This window comes from Aricia agestis, chromosome 2 (assembly GCF_905147365.1).
Source record: "Aricia agestis chromosome 2, ilAriAges1.1, whole genome shotgun sequence".
Taxonomy (NCBI): Eukaryota; Metazoa; Arthropoda; class Insecta; order Lepidoptera; family Lycaenidae; genus Aricia; species Aricia agestis.
Window position 1 is genome coordinate 15,245,480 of NC_056407.1, and position 15,000 is coordinate 15,260,479.

Genomic DNA, 15,000 nt, shown 5'->3' on the forward strand with positions numbered 1-15,000 from the left:
CGCGTTCCGGCCTTCCGCGGATCTTCCTAGCCGTAAGGCCGTGTCGTGAGAGTCTCGCGCTCGATCGGCGCGGTTCTGTACGACCGCCGTTCAACGGTCAGCTCAGAACTGGCACGGACAAGGGGAATCCGACTGTCTAATTAAAACAAAGCATTGCGATGGCCCTCGCGGGTGTTGACGCAATGTGATTTCTGCCCAGTGCTCTGAATGTCAACGTGAAGAAATTCAAGCAAGCGCGGGTAAACGGCGGGAGTAACTATGACTCTCTTAAGGTAGCCAAATGCCTCGTCATCTAATTAGTGACGCGCATGAATGGATTAACGAGATTCCCGCTGTCCCTATCTACTTCGGTGTTGGACGGCAACGAGTCAACATCGTTTTAGAGTGCTCCGCATAATAAATTTGTTTAAAATTTATTTATTGCTTGCAGGTGCGATCTTTTGTATCCTGTGTGTGCATTTAGTGATAGTGTATCTCGTAAGTATCCCTGGCCGGTCGAGGACCACCTCCCGAGGGATATTTCGGGAATAGTGTGCGAATTGGACGCGGTGTTTAGTGGTAAGTCACAAACATTTTAGTGTACAACCAATACGCGAACGGACGCATATAGTTTTAAGTTAAATATAGTTAGTTTTAATTATATTTTAGCTTTTATTGACATTTATTTTAACTTGATTTCATTTCCTTTGTGTTTTGAAACCACGTGCGAGCACGTGCTCGCAACGTGCTCTTTGACACTTGACGTTGACGTTTGACGTGTGACGTGTGACAGCTGACAGCTGACAGGTGACAGTTAGACATCTGGCTACAAGGGTTTGGATCGAGTGTTCGTCGGACTCAAGTTCGGACATGTCCGAACCCGAGGATGGCGGACGACCGCCACCACGGAGGACGCCCCCGCAGCCATTCAAGCCGAGGCAGTCGCTGGCTCGGACGCCGCCCCCTGCCGTCCCACCCCCTCCCGTGTCGTATACAACATCAGACGAGGAGATAACGATGGAGGGTGCGGCCGCAAGTGCAGCGCAGATATATTATCAGCAGATGCTTGAAGCCATCAGGACGCCCCCTGGAGAGCAGCAGCAGCAGCAGGCGTCTAAGAGGTTTTTGTCTCCGGAGGAGGCCGCATCGGTCCTGAAAAAGAGGCAGAAGAGGAAGCTCGTGCGCCCTTGTCAGCCTCTCCACTTTGAAGACGGTACTCAAGAGGAAGCTGGTCCAGTAACACCGCAGCCTGACTTTAGGACGCCATGCTCGACCGACGGAGAAGAAGAGTTGTCCCAGGACCTTGATAAGGTCGGAACTAGGACCTTGGTTACGCTGGCGAACAAATCGGCCGCGCAGATTAATGGCATCATCAGGTCAACAGTGTCGCGTTTAAATAAGACGGACAGCGCAAAGGTCTCTGAGGAGGTGGCCAGACTGCTGGAGATAGTCTCCCACCTCGCCATAATGGTTGGAGAGCAGTCGAAGGTTGCAGAACTCGGCGACGCCAAGGTCAGCAGCCTTAAGGAAGCCCTGCAAAAAGAAAAAGAAATCGCTGAAGAGGAGAGACGCAGGATGGAATCCTGTCAAAGACAGCTACCCAGTCTTCAGCAGTCGTTTGCCGAAAAGGTACGGGGAGTCTCAAGAGGCCCCATGATAAAAGTTCTCCCAGCTGGAGAAGACGTGAAGACGTCAGATGACACAAAGAAGATACTAAAGACCTCCGTAGCCCCCGCCACACTTGATATTAGGGTCGAGAGACTAAAGAAGATTGCCGGAGCGGGAATCCTGGTACAAACATCGTCGTCCAAAGACATGGACAAACTAAAGGCGGCGATACCGCCGACACTACGGGCCGAACCATTAAAGGGTCGGCAACCATTAGTAGCATTACGCAACCTAGACGGTGATCACCATAAGTTGGAAGAAATTCTCAAGGCCGTCAAGGATCAGAATTTGCGCGAAGACGAAAATTGGCCCCTTGAGCGGCTGGTGAAGAGCAGTCAGATTGCATTTAAGAAAAGTAGAAACGGCGGTCAAAGGACAACATACGTCTTGAGATGCCTCCCAGACCTGAGGAAGTGCCTCGTTGAAAAGAAGAGACTCTACATCGGCTGGGAGGTCATAGTTGTAGAGGATTATACAACGGAAATCTGTTGCCGACGGTGCCATCTATATGGGCATAATGAGAAAAGCTGCAAATCGGACAAGCCCACCTGTGGCCAGTGTGCGAATACAGGCCACACGGCTGCAGAATGTAAGGAGACTATCAGGAGATGTGCAACATGCTACAGGTTCGGCCACAATAAGGCCTCCCTTGAGCATAGAACTGCGAGCGCCGAATGCCCGGCCCGAAAACATGCCGAAAAGAGAATGATAGAGTCCACAGCATACTAATGGCCCACTCAAAGCAATTAACCGTCGGCCAGATTAACCTGGCGGGGGCAATTACGGCCACCACAGAGCTGCCCCTAATTGCAGAGGAGATGGGACTAGACGTCGTTCTGGTCCAGGAACATTACCCTGGCTCCACTTCTCACCGCGCGGCAAACAACATCTTGCAGAGCAGCGACGGTGCCAAGGCGGGTATCTATGTTCGTAGGGGGGACTTGACATGCGCCATCTTATACCACCTGTCGAACTCACACTGTCTAGTGTGTCATGTACTGAACGACGAAGAGGGCGTGTATCTTGTTTCCGCGTACTTCCAGTACAGCGACGAAATAGATATTCACCTGGAACATCTGGGCACTGTTCTTGCCTCCTTGAGGGGTAAGAAGGTCATCATAGGGGTTGACTCAAACGCGCACTCTCCGATGTGGTACTGTGAGGAGAGACAGTACAGAGGACGCGGACCAGACGTCACGCACCGTCGCGAGTCGATGGAGGCGTTTATCCTGGCACATGGACTCCGCTTGGCCAATGCACCAGACCAGCCGGCCACGTTTGCATCGACGAACGCATCGTCCAACATCGACCTTACTTTGACAAAAGGCACCCTGGTAACGGGGTGGAGAGTGCATGAAGACGCAATAGACAGTGACCATAGGCTGATCACATATGTGGTGGCCGAAAAGAACACCGCTTCTGGCGCTGGGTCGATTGAAGAGCCAATGAGGTTTCGGGATCGTGGTGTGGAATGGGGAATCTTTGAGGACGAGATCCAAAAAAGGTCCGCTAACATCTCATGGACCGCGCCTGCAGAGGTGCTGTGTGCGAAGTTTACCAAGATGGTTACTAGCACAGCCAAGAGCGTTTTGGGGTTCGTTAAGGGGGGGAGAACAGAGCGAGGGTATGAGTGGTGGACCCCGGTCTTAGACCGAATTCGCCGCGAGACCTATCGCTCGCGCAGAGCTTGGCAGGCAAGTCGGAAGGGCAATAGCCCGGACGAGGAGGCTAATAAGCAGCGCTTTCTTGAGCATAGGCGTAGATACAGGGATGCCATCAAGGAGGAGCAACTGAAATTTTTCCGATCCGTAGCAGAATCGGGAAACCAAGACCCATGGGGCTTGGCGTACCGTGTCGCGTGCGGGAGGTTGCGACCTCCTAGCAATGTAGTTAATGGCACGAAACATGCCGAAGGTTATGCTGGGGGAGTTGATGAGGCCATGCACAGCCTTATGTATGCTCTTTGTCCGGACGACGATGTGTCCAAGGACACAGAGTACCACCGGCAAGTGCGGTTAGTGGCAGCAGCGATTCCCTCAGGAGAAGATGCTCCTCCTCCGACGGAACAAGATATTGCGAATATAGTCAGGGAGCTTCCTAACACAGCACCGGGGATCGATGGGATATCCGCTCGAATAATAAAACACGTTTGGGCAGCCGCGCCGCGAGAGACAACAGAAGTGTTTAGGCGATGTGTCCGGGAGGGCGTTTTCCCGCGTGTATGGAAGGACGGTAAGCTGATTGTCCTGCCGAAAGGTAATGGCAAGCCGCTTACCGATCCGAAAGCCTACCGGCCCGTCACCCTGTTGCCGATCTTTGGGAAGATTTTAGAACGAGTAATGCTAAAGAGCGCCACGCAAATGACAAGGGGTCTATCGGACTGCCAGCATGGTTTCACTCGTGGACGGTCGACGGTGTCCGCTCTGGGAGAAATCCTCGGTGCGGCTCGCCGGAGTTCGTCGAAATATGTACAGGCGATTTTTCTTGATATTTCTGGGGCCTTTGATAATGCCTGGTGGCCAATGATCATGTTGAAAGCGAAAAGGGGGGGCTGTCCGCCAAACATCTATCGGATGCTGGCGGGCTACTTCGCCGGACGCAGGGTAGGCATGTTCGTTGGTCGCAGGGTAGTGTGGAAGGTGGCCACGATGGGCTGTCCTCAGGGATCGGTGCTGGGTCCTTCGCTCTGGAACATCCTGATGGACGACTTGCTCCGATTGCCCCTCCCCAGGGGGGTAACACTTGTGGCGTATGCCGACGATGTGACGATCTTGATTGAGGGGGACTCGCGAGCGGCCCTCGAGGCGAAAGCCTTGGAGGCATTGCGTCTCATTGCCGAATGGGGTGTCCGCAACAGGCTGGAATTTTCTCCCACGAAATCGTCAACCATGACGATCAAGGGGAAGTTCCAGCGACCCCCAGTCGTCAAGTTAGGGTCGAACTCCATCGGAAACGTCACGTCGACCACAGTGTTGGGAGTGGTGATCGACTCGAGTCTTTCGTTCGCGCAGCACTCGGTATCCATTGGAGAGAGGGCGGCAAATTGCTTTGGCAAAATGTCGAGAGTATCGGCTAGCTCATGGGGGGTTAGGTACAAGGCCCTACGGGTCTTGTATCAGGGAACCTTCGTGGCTACCGTGACTTATGCTGCAGCATGTTGGTATGAGCGGGCGACCCTGCACGTTGTGCGGAGCGCGCTCTTGCGCACCCAGAAACCCGCTTTGATCCTTCTGACCAAGGCGTATCGCTCGACGAGCACCGACGCCCTGTCAGTTTTGGCAGGGGTGCTTCCGGCCGACCTCGAGGTAATCCGTGCCGGCAGACTAGGTGTGCTGCGCCAGTCCGCGACTTCCAAAGAAGAGCTTCGGGGTGCCAAACTCAGGGAGACTGAGTCCGTTTATGCCCTATGGCAGGAACGTTGGGACACGTCGACCAAGGGGAGGGAGCTATATCGATTCTTCCCGGATGTGGTGGCCCGATCCAAGGCAACTTGGGTCGAGCCTGACTATGAAACTTCGCAGTTACTTACCGGCCATGGCTGTTTCAGAGGGAGGCTCCACAGAATGACTCTTGCCGCTGTGGGGTCATGCTACTGCGGCGAAGCCGAAGTAGAAGACGTACACCACGCACTCTGGGAGTGCCCTCTGTATGGGGAGGCGCGTAGGGAACTCTTGGATGGTATCGAAGTCCCCGGAGAGGGTCCGGCCTACTACTGCGACCTTGTTTCTTCAGCGGCGAACTTCAGAAGACTGCAGGAATACGCGCATCTATGGCACAGGATTAGAAGCAGGTTGGAAAGAGAAGAAAGAGAGAACAGGAGGCAATGAAGACGAAACAATGATAGTGGATACAGGACGCGTTATCGGAAGACACCGAAGCCGTCTCTGTGCTGTCCGCCCCAGAAAGGGGAGAAGGACTTAGGGACAAATAGCAAAAGATTAAATAATTTGTAGGGAATCAAGAAGTGTGCACCTGAAGGGCAGGACCCAGGACAGTAGGGTGCACATTCCCATGATTTGGCCCGTATAACCACGAAAGGTTGAGAGGGCCATGGGTTGGTGGAGGGATTTGTCCCTATCTACTATCTAGCGAAACCACAGCCAAGGGAACGGGCTTGGGAGAATCAGCGGGGAAAGAAGACCCTGTTGAGCTTGACTCTAGTCTGGCATTGTAAGGAGACATGAGAGGTGTAGCATAAGTGGGAGATCGTCTCGCGCGGTCGCCGCTGAAAAACCACTACTTTCATTGTTTCATTACTTACTCGGTTGGGCGGAAGCGGTGCGCGGTCGATCCAATCGACGTGCGTACGGTGTTTCGTTCCAAGCGTGCAGAGTGGCGACGTGGCGGCAACGCTCGTCGCCGTACAACTCCCGCGTGATCCGGTTCGAGGACACTGCCAGGCGGGGAGTTTGACTGGGGCGGTACATCTGTCAAAGAATAACGCAGGTGTCCTAAGGCCAGCTCAGCGAGGACAGAAACCTCGCGTAGAGCAAAAGGGCAAAAGCTGGCTTGATCCAGATGTTCAGTACGCATAGGGACTGCGAAAGCACGGCCTATCGATCCTTTAGTATAAAGAGTTTTTAGCAAGAGGTGCCAGAAAAGTTACCACAGGGATAACTGGCTTGTGGCGGCCAAGCGCTCATAGCGACGTTGCTTTTTGATCCTTCGATGTCGGCTCTTCCTATCATTGCGAAGCAAAATTCGCCAAGCGTTGGATTGTTCACCCATCAAAAGGGAACGTGAGCTGGGTTTAGACCGTCGTGAGACAGGTTAGTTTTACCCTACTGATGGCTTGTCGTTGCGATAGTAATACTGCTCAGTACGAGAGGAACCGCAGTTTCGGACATTTGGTTCATGCACTCGGCCGAGCGGCCGGTGGTGCGAAGCTACCATCCGCGGGATTATGCCTGAACGCCTCTAAGGCCGAAGCCAGCCTAGCCGAATCCGGCAAGGATATACTCACTGTGGAGCCCCGAGAGTCGGGAGGCTCTAAACAATGTGACTTTACTAGTCGCGCTTTACTCGTAAGGTGCGACGTCGAAGCCCATTTGGAGCGCGACGATCGGTGCTTACATGCTTAACGCGTGCATCACGGCGTCGAAGTTTCCGAATTAGCTCAGTTCGATGTCGGGGCTCGGAATAGTCTGTAGACGACTTACGTTCCAGGCGGGGTGTTGTGCTCGGTAGAGCAGCGTCGTGCTGCGATCTGTTGAGACTCAGCCCTACGCCAGGTGATTCGTCCGAGGACGTCTCTTCTCCATGAACGATGTGCGCGCGCTAGTGTGTTCTCTGACAGCACGGCGCGCACGCGAAATGGTGTAGGTCGACGACCACGCCAAACGGGGTTGCACGCGTCGAACGGTACACGTAGGTGCACCTCTCGTGTGCGTGTTCTCCGCACTCGCTAACAATGCGAGTACAGAGATAAAGCAGCTTGTTTGGTTGAATTGTCAATTTTGAAATATAATCATAATCTTCTATTTTAAATAGAAGGACTAATGGACTAAGGTAGAGTTGGAGGATAGTAGGGGTTTTTAATGCGCGAACTGACCAAAGAAAAGTCCGCTTACGACGCGGGCGGCGCGACGCGACCAGAGGTGAATTCAATGCGTGTACCAAAGCACGCGAGGGCCACGACAAAATAGGTGTAATGCTTCAATGATTTAATACGGTCAGTAGGGGATCTTAATGCGCGAACTGAACAAAGAAACTTACGCTTGCGACGATCGACGACGCGGCCCGGGCGGCGCGACTCGACCAGAGGTGAATTCAATGCGTGTACAGTAAACAGAATTACTCGTCTCAATTAATCTAGGCGTTCAGTTTGTTAGTACACCATTATTTTACTGGCTGTCCCTAACTAACTAAGTATGGCACCACGGCAACGTCCATCGCTATCCCGTAGCACAAACAATAGTCCCCGTCAGTCTCCAGTTTACTATTATTTTTTTATTCAACAAATGCACTTACTTATCAACTTTGTTTATCTCACTTCAATAATATATAATAATATTATTATCATTACGAATGAATATACGTATATATAAATCATTTAAAACTATTGTACTTTACTTTGTAAAATAGATAGATATATTATTATAGTGTTGTAATATAAGATTTTAATGCGCGAACGAAACGAGAATTCAATGCGAGCACCGTACACGCCAAGTCCGTAGACAAAACAGAATAATAAATTGACACTATATCCAGTTATAGCTAATATTATAAATGCGAAAAATGTGCACCTGTGTGTCGGTCCGTCTGATTAATAAAATAAAATAATAATAATAATAATAATAAAAACGAAATGAAAGCGTAAAGGCGCGGCCAAGGACAATAATTCGACAATAAAGTATATTTCATACTTAGGAGTCCTACAATTACAGTGTTGAAATCATCTCATCGCCGAAATATACTTTAATAAATCTGATATGCATAATTTATTAAGTATCTTAGCTTATGTTTAAAGCAAAAGCGCGAAGGTAAGGTGAAAGGTTTTCATAAGAAGGACCAGTGTTTATTAGTACTTACTCGTGTGTGTTCAATAATGGCACTTAATTCCGCTGCTGGTAACCTAACCTAACCAAACCTAACCTAATGTTGTTTCTAAATATCATCAGTACTTTCATTTGACACTAATATTTTTTCATCATCGGTCGCGGTGGCCGCCGACAGCCCAAATGTGCCCATACTCCTTTACTTGTTACATTTATTGTTATCCTAAAAAATATCACACCATATTACGTGTACCGGGTGAAACAGTGTGTGTATAGTATTATACAAAACGATTGCGGCGAATAGCTATCATATCTATATACATTGATAATAAGCGAGCGAAAAAGTTGCAAGTCTGTTGTCAAATTGAAAATATTATGTAGTTTCATTTTTAAAAATCCTATCCTAGTATATTACCTAGAATTTGATGCAAATTATAATGATAATAATATTATAAAAATAAATATAATAATAATAATAATAATGATGATTTATGTACAATACAATAATAATAAACATTGAACACGACCCGCCACCGTAGTTTTGTTTTTTAATTTTTTTTTTTATATTTTTTATTATTTTTATATAACCACCGTCGACATTTGTTATTATCAGGTAGGTACTATTTATTCTAGTTTCACATGTACAATACAATAATAATAAACACTGAACACGTCCCGCCACTGTAATTCATAATTCAAATTGTATAATATCAAAGTGAGATGTTCAATGCGCGAACCGACCGATTGGTCTTGAGAGTGTTTTTGTTTTTCAAACTTTCCTTCCGGACGGACGGGGGGGGGGGGGGGGGGGGAATGGTGGTGGTGGTGGTGGTACCAGGTTTAGGTTAATTGAAGTCTATACTACTCGATGTGACAACATATATTTTTAATCGCATAACACCAGCGCATTATCTGCACGGCGCATTCGCATATACATGTGGAGTGAGTGCGAGTGAGCAGTGATGGTGGTGTTGGTTATGCGATGTGTGAAAATACAAAAATTTGTGCCATATCCATTTGAGCTCATCATAATGATAATAAACAAACAATATACGACGTGTCGACCGACGGACCAGCGAAACGTGAGGTTCTCGCGATAATCATTAGTTTGATTTTGTGTCGAGCCGAACGGTAGCTGCAGTTCGTTAAAGTTACCACCGTAACAATCGCGGCGGGGCATTATGTACGAGCGCGGAGCACCTGTTTAGAGTGCGCCGTTGTCTGGTATTGTGCCCGTCGCGTCGAAGGTGGAACTGATAGCGGTCGCGAAGTTACAATATTTCTTCATATAGTATTACATCAACTTTGACGTAATGTATGTGGTCTGATCTCTCCAGCACCGGGCGACAATCTATATGGTTGACGAGTTCATGTTAAACTCTCTGTTACACTATCATAGATGATAGATCTCGTAATATGGAACGTTCGAATGTGCGGTAGCTTAGTTGCTCCGCGTTTTCTTTTTTTTGTGTTTGTCGCACAAAAGGGAAAATTCAAATAATGACTGGTCACCGCGCGTGCACGGTCCGCCGTGTGTGCGCGCGTGCACTGTTTGGCCGTCGACACGCGTGTCGACGGCGAGTACCTCGAGCGCTCGAAGAGATTCGTGCGGCTCTAGTGGTTAGCTCCCTGGTTGATCCTGCCAGTAGTTATATGCTTGTCTCAAAGATTAAGCCATGCATGTCTCAGTGCAAGCCGTATTAAGGCGATACCGCGAATGGCTCAATATATCAGTTTTGGTTCCTTAGATCTTACTCAGTTACTTGGATAACTGTGGTAATTCTAGAGCTAATACATGCAATCAGAACTCTGACCAGCAATGGGATGAGTGCTTTTATTAGATCAAAACCAATCGACGGAGGGCCTCGCGTCCTAAGTCGTTTATTTTGATGAATCTGGATAACTTTTGCCGATCGCATGGTCCAGTACCGGCGACGCATCTTTCAAATGTCTGCCTTATCAACTTTCGATGGTAGTTTCTGCGACTACCATGGTTGTCACGGGTAACGGGGAATCAGGGTTCGATTCCGGAGAGGGAGCCTGAGAAACGGCTACCACATCCAAGGAAGGCAGCAGGCGCGCAAATTACCCACTCCCGGCACGGGGAGGTAGTGACGAAAAATAACGATACGGGACTCTTACGAGGCCTCGTAATCGGAATGAGTACACTTTAAATATTTTAACGAGGAACAATTGGAGGGCAAGTCTGGTGCCAGCAGCCGCGGTAATTCCAGCTCCAATAGCGTATACTAAAATTGTTGCGGTTAAAAAGCTCGTAGTTGCATTTGTGCGCCGCGCTGTCGGTGCACCGCATCCGCGGTGATACTGACACGTTTGCGGAGCATATCGTCGGTGAGCCGACGGTAAAACGTCGGTTCAATATCAAAATCCTATCGCGGTGCTCTTCAGTGAGTGTCGAGGTGGGCCGACAATTTTACTTTGAACAAATTAGAGTGCTCAAAGCGGGCTCAAAATGCCGCTTGAATATTTCGTGCATGGAATAATAGAATATGATCTCGGTTCTATTTTGTTGGTTTTCAGAACTCCGAGGTAATGATTAATAGGGATAACTGGGGGCATTCGTATTGCGACGTTAGAGGTGAAATTCTTGGATCGTCGCAAGACGAACATCAGCGAAAGCATTTGCCAAAGGTGTTTTCATCAATCAAGAACGAAAGTTAGAGGTTCGAAGGCGATTAGATACCGCCCTAGTTCTAACCGTAAATATGTCATCTAGCGATCCGCCGACGTTAATACAATGGCTCGGCGGGCAGCTTCCGGGAAACCAAAGATTTTGGACTCCGGGGGGAGTATGGTTGCAAAGCTGAAACTTAAAGGAATTGACGGAAGGGCACCACCAGGAGTGGAGCCTGCGGCTTAATTTGACTCAACACGGGAAATCTCACCAGGCCCGGACACCGGAAGGATTGACAGATTAACAGCTCTTTCTTGATTCGGTGGGTGGTGGTGCATGGCCGTTCTTAGTTGGTGGAGCGATTTGTCTGGTTAATTCCGGTAACGAACGAGACTCTAGCCTGCTAAATAGGCGTCGCCATTTAGGTGTGCGCGACTTCGGTCGCGCAACTCACTGGCGACGTATTAAAATTCTTCTTAGAGGGACCGGCGGCTTCGAGCCGCACGAGATTGAGCAATAACAGGTCTGTGATGCCCTTAGATGTCCTGGGCCGCACGCGCGCTACACTGAAGGAATCAGCATGTTCTCCCTGGCCTAGAGGCCCGGGCAACCCGTTGAAACTCCTTCGTGCTGGGGATTGGGGTTTGCAATTATCCCCCATAAACGAGGAATTCCTAGTAAACGCGAGTCATAAGCTCGCATTGATTACGTCCCTGCCCTTTGTACACACCGCCCGTCGCTACTACCGATTGAATGATTTAGTGAGGTCTTCGGACCGACACGCGGTGGCTTCACGGCCGTCGGCGTTGCTGGGAAGTTGACCAAACTTGATCATTTAGAGGAAGTAAAAGTCGTAACAAGGTTTCCGTAGGGGAACCTGCGGAAGGATCATTATCGTATGATGTTGTTGTGTTATTCAATTAACGCGACGATAATATTATACCATAAACAATCGAATCGAACTGAACAACATTTTTTTCTCGCTACGACGGAGTCGAACTTGAACGCTCGAGTTGACCCCTACGCGCTAGTGCGCTAGTACCTGTACACACACTGTCACGTTCGCGTCACGTTGACTGGCAAGAATCCGCGCCACGAGTGTCCAATGAACAGACGGTGGATCGCGTGCAGCGAAAGTCAGTGTGCTAGTGCGGGGGGTGTAAGCTCGTCGCGCGTCCGTCGGTTGGCGTAAATACAACATTATAACAGAGAGCGGTAAACGAATGTCCACGTTTGACCTTAACACGTCCGTGGTCTGTTTGTTTCACATTTAATTTATTTTTCACACCCAGTGACATGTTTTTTATAATATAAACCATTACCCTGGACGGTGGATCACTTGGCTCGCGGGTCGATGAAGAACGCAGTTAACTGCGCGTCATAGTGTGAACTGCAGGACACATTTGAACATCGACATTTCGAACGCACATTGCGGTCCGTGGAGAAACATCCAGGACCACTCCTGTCTGAGGGCCGGCTGTATAAAATCATATGCCACACTGTTCGTCTCACGACGAACAATTGACGGTTCCGGGCGGCGTCGCGCGTGTGTGGGTTCGCCCATGCCGCGCCTCACGTGCGGTCCGTTTAAATATGAGACATAAATGTAATATAACGTTACGTGTTGTGTGGTGTGTACGGTAGCGCGCTCGCGTCGGCGACGTGCGCCGCTCCCCACCGACGCTCCGTGAAGGTAAAAAATTTGCGAGAGTGATTATCGGTGTGCGGGGCGTGCACGCACGTCGAACTGTGTCGTCGGCGCGCGTGATGCGCTGCGTACGTTCGAACGAAAACACCGCCGTCGAAAACACTGTTATATTATTTGAATTAATGAACAGTAGGCGGACTCGACGTCCGAAGGGCGCGTCGTCGACGCCGACGCACCGATTGATTTCGGTCGCGGAGGCGGAGTCGTTGCGCTGACGGATATCGCGTCTGCCTCAAATTTTTATCGTTGGCCTCAGATCAGGGAGGATCACCCGCCGAATTTAAGCATATTAGTAAGCGGAGGAAAAGAAACTAACTAGGATTTCCTTAGTAGCGGCGAGCGAACAGGAAAGAGCCCAGCACTGAATCCCGCGGTCGTCTCGGTCGCGGGAGATGTGGTGTTCGGGAGGTTCCGCTTTCTCGTCGTCGCCGCGCCTGTCCAAGTTCGCCTTGAACGGGGCCGTTTATCCGTAGAGGGTGCCAGGCCCGTAGCGACGGTGCGAGGCGGCGAGAGGAGCTCTCCTAAGAGTCGGGTTGCTTGAGAGTGCAGCCCTAAGTGGGTGGTAAACTCCATCTAAGGCTAAATATTACCGCGAGACCGATAGCGAACAAGTACCGTGAGGGAAAGTTGAAAAGAACTTTGAAGAGAGAGTTCAAGAGTACGTGAAACCGTTCAGGGGTAAACCTGCGAAACTCGAATGAACGAACGGAGAGATTCATCGTCATTCGGCGGCGTACGGGCGTGCGCCTCGATGTGTGTCGATCGTTTCGGCGATGCGGCGCGCACGGGACTCGTCCGTCGACGTCCGCCGACGGCGTGCACTTCTCTCTTAGTAATGCATCGCGACCCGTTCGGGGTCGGCCTAAGCGCCTCTCGGGAGTCCGTCGGCGAGCGTCTCGGCGCTCGCTGGCGTACCGGGTCGGGTTGCCGGCCGGCCGTTGCGGACGGTATAAATGATGGATAATACGCTTCAATGCGAACCGCGCACGCGTTTACGCGCGTCCGGCCCGACGCAAGCTAGCGGGGGGGGGGGGGGGGGAATGGTGGTGGTGGTGGTGGTACCAGGTTTAGGTTAATTGAAGTCTATACTACTCGATGTGACAACATATATTTTTAATCGCATAACACCAGCGCATTATCTGCACGGCGCATTCGCATATACATGTGGAGTGAGTGCGAGTGAGCAGTGATGGTGGTGTTGGTTATGCGATGTGTGAAAATACAAAAATTTGTGCCATATCCATTTGAGCTCATCATAATGATAATAAACAAACAATATACGACGTGTCGACCGACGGACCAGCGAAACGTGAGGTTCTCGCGATAATCATTAGTTTGATTTTGTGTCGAGCCGAACGGTAGCTGCAGTTCGTTAAAGTTACCACCGTAACAATCGCGGCGGGGCATTATGTACGAGCGCGGAGCACCTGTTTAGAGTGCGCCGTTGTCTGGTATTGTGCCCGTCGCGTCGAAGGTGGAACTGATAGCGGTCGCGAAGTTACAATATTTCTTCATATAGTATTACATCAACTTTGACGTAATGTATGTGGTCTGATCTCTCCAGCACCGGGCGACAATCTATATGGTTGACGAGTTCATGTTAAACTCTCTGTTACACTATCATAGATGATAGATCTCGTAATATGGAACGTTCGAATGTGCGGTAGCTTAGTTGCTCCGCGTTTTCTTTTTTTTGTGTTTGTCGCACAAAAGGGAAAATTCAAATAATGACTGGTCACCGCGCGTGCACGGTCCGCCGTGTGTGCGCGCGTGCACTGTTTGGCCGTCGACACGCGTGTCGACGGCGAGTACCTCGAGCGCTCGAAGAGATTCGTGCGGCTCTAGTGGTTAGCTCCCTGGTTGATCCTGCCAGTAGTTATATGCTTGTCTCAAAGATTAAGCCATGCATGTCTCAGTGCAAGCCGTATTAAGGCGATACCGCGAATGGCTCAATATATCAGTTTTGGTTCCTTAGATCTTACTCAGTTACTTGGATAACTGTGGTAATTCTAGAGCTAATACATGCAATCAGAACTCTGACCAGCAATGGGATGAGTGCTTTTATTAGATCAAAACCAATCGACGGAGGGCCTCGCGTCCTAAGTCGTTTATTTTGATGAATCTGGATAACTTTTGCCGATCGCATGGTCCAGTACCGGCGACGCATCTTTCAAATGTCTGCCTTATCAACTTTCGATGGTAGTTTCTGCGACTACCATGGTTGTCACGGGTAACGGGGAATCAGGGTTCGATTCCGGAGAGGGAGCCTGAGAAACGGCTACCACATCCAAGGAAGGCAGCAGGCGCGCAAATTACCCACTCCCGGCACGGGGAGGTAGTGACGAAAAATAACGATACGGGACTCTTACGAGGCCTCGTAATCGGAATGAGTACACTTTAAATATTTTAACGAGGAACAATTGGAGGGCAAGTCTGGTGCCAGCAGCCGCGGTAATTCCAGCTCCAATAGCGTATACTAAAATTGTTGCGGTTAAAAAGCTCGTAGTTGCATT

At 49.9% G+C, this 15,000-nt stretch overlaps 3 non-coding genes and 1 pseudogene across 3 annotated transcripts in view; all 4 read left to right on the forward strand.

The window, feature by feature from the left end:
- LOC121740124 overlaps window positions 1-6,887 on the forward strand; it is a 9,333-nt pseudogene extending 2,446 nt beyond the window's left edge.
- Window positions 6,888-9,770: 2,883 nt separating this feature from the next.
- Window positions 9,771-11,673, forward strand: LOC121740084. Its single transcript, XR_006037535.1, has one exon. It is a non-coding gene; the product is annotated as a small subunit ribosomal RNA (ribosomal RNA).
- Window positions 11,674-12,098: 425 nt separating this feature from the next.
- LOC121740151 lies at window positions 12,099-12,255 on the forward strand. Its single transcript, XR_006037584.1, has one exon. It is a non-coding gene; the product is annotated as a 5.8S ribosomal RNA (ribosomal RNA).
- Window positions 12,256-14,340: 2,085 nt separating this feature from the next.
- Window positions 14,341-15,000, forward strand: part of LOC121740086 — a 1,903-nt gene continuing 1,243 nt past the window's right edge. Inside the window, exon 1 of the ribosomal RNA XR_006037537.1 lies at window positions 14,341-15,000. This exon is cut by the window's right edge and continues 1,243 nt beyond it. This is a non-coding gene — a ribosomal RNA (small subunit ribosomal RNA).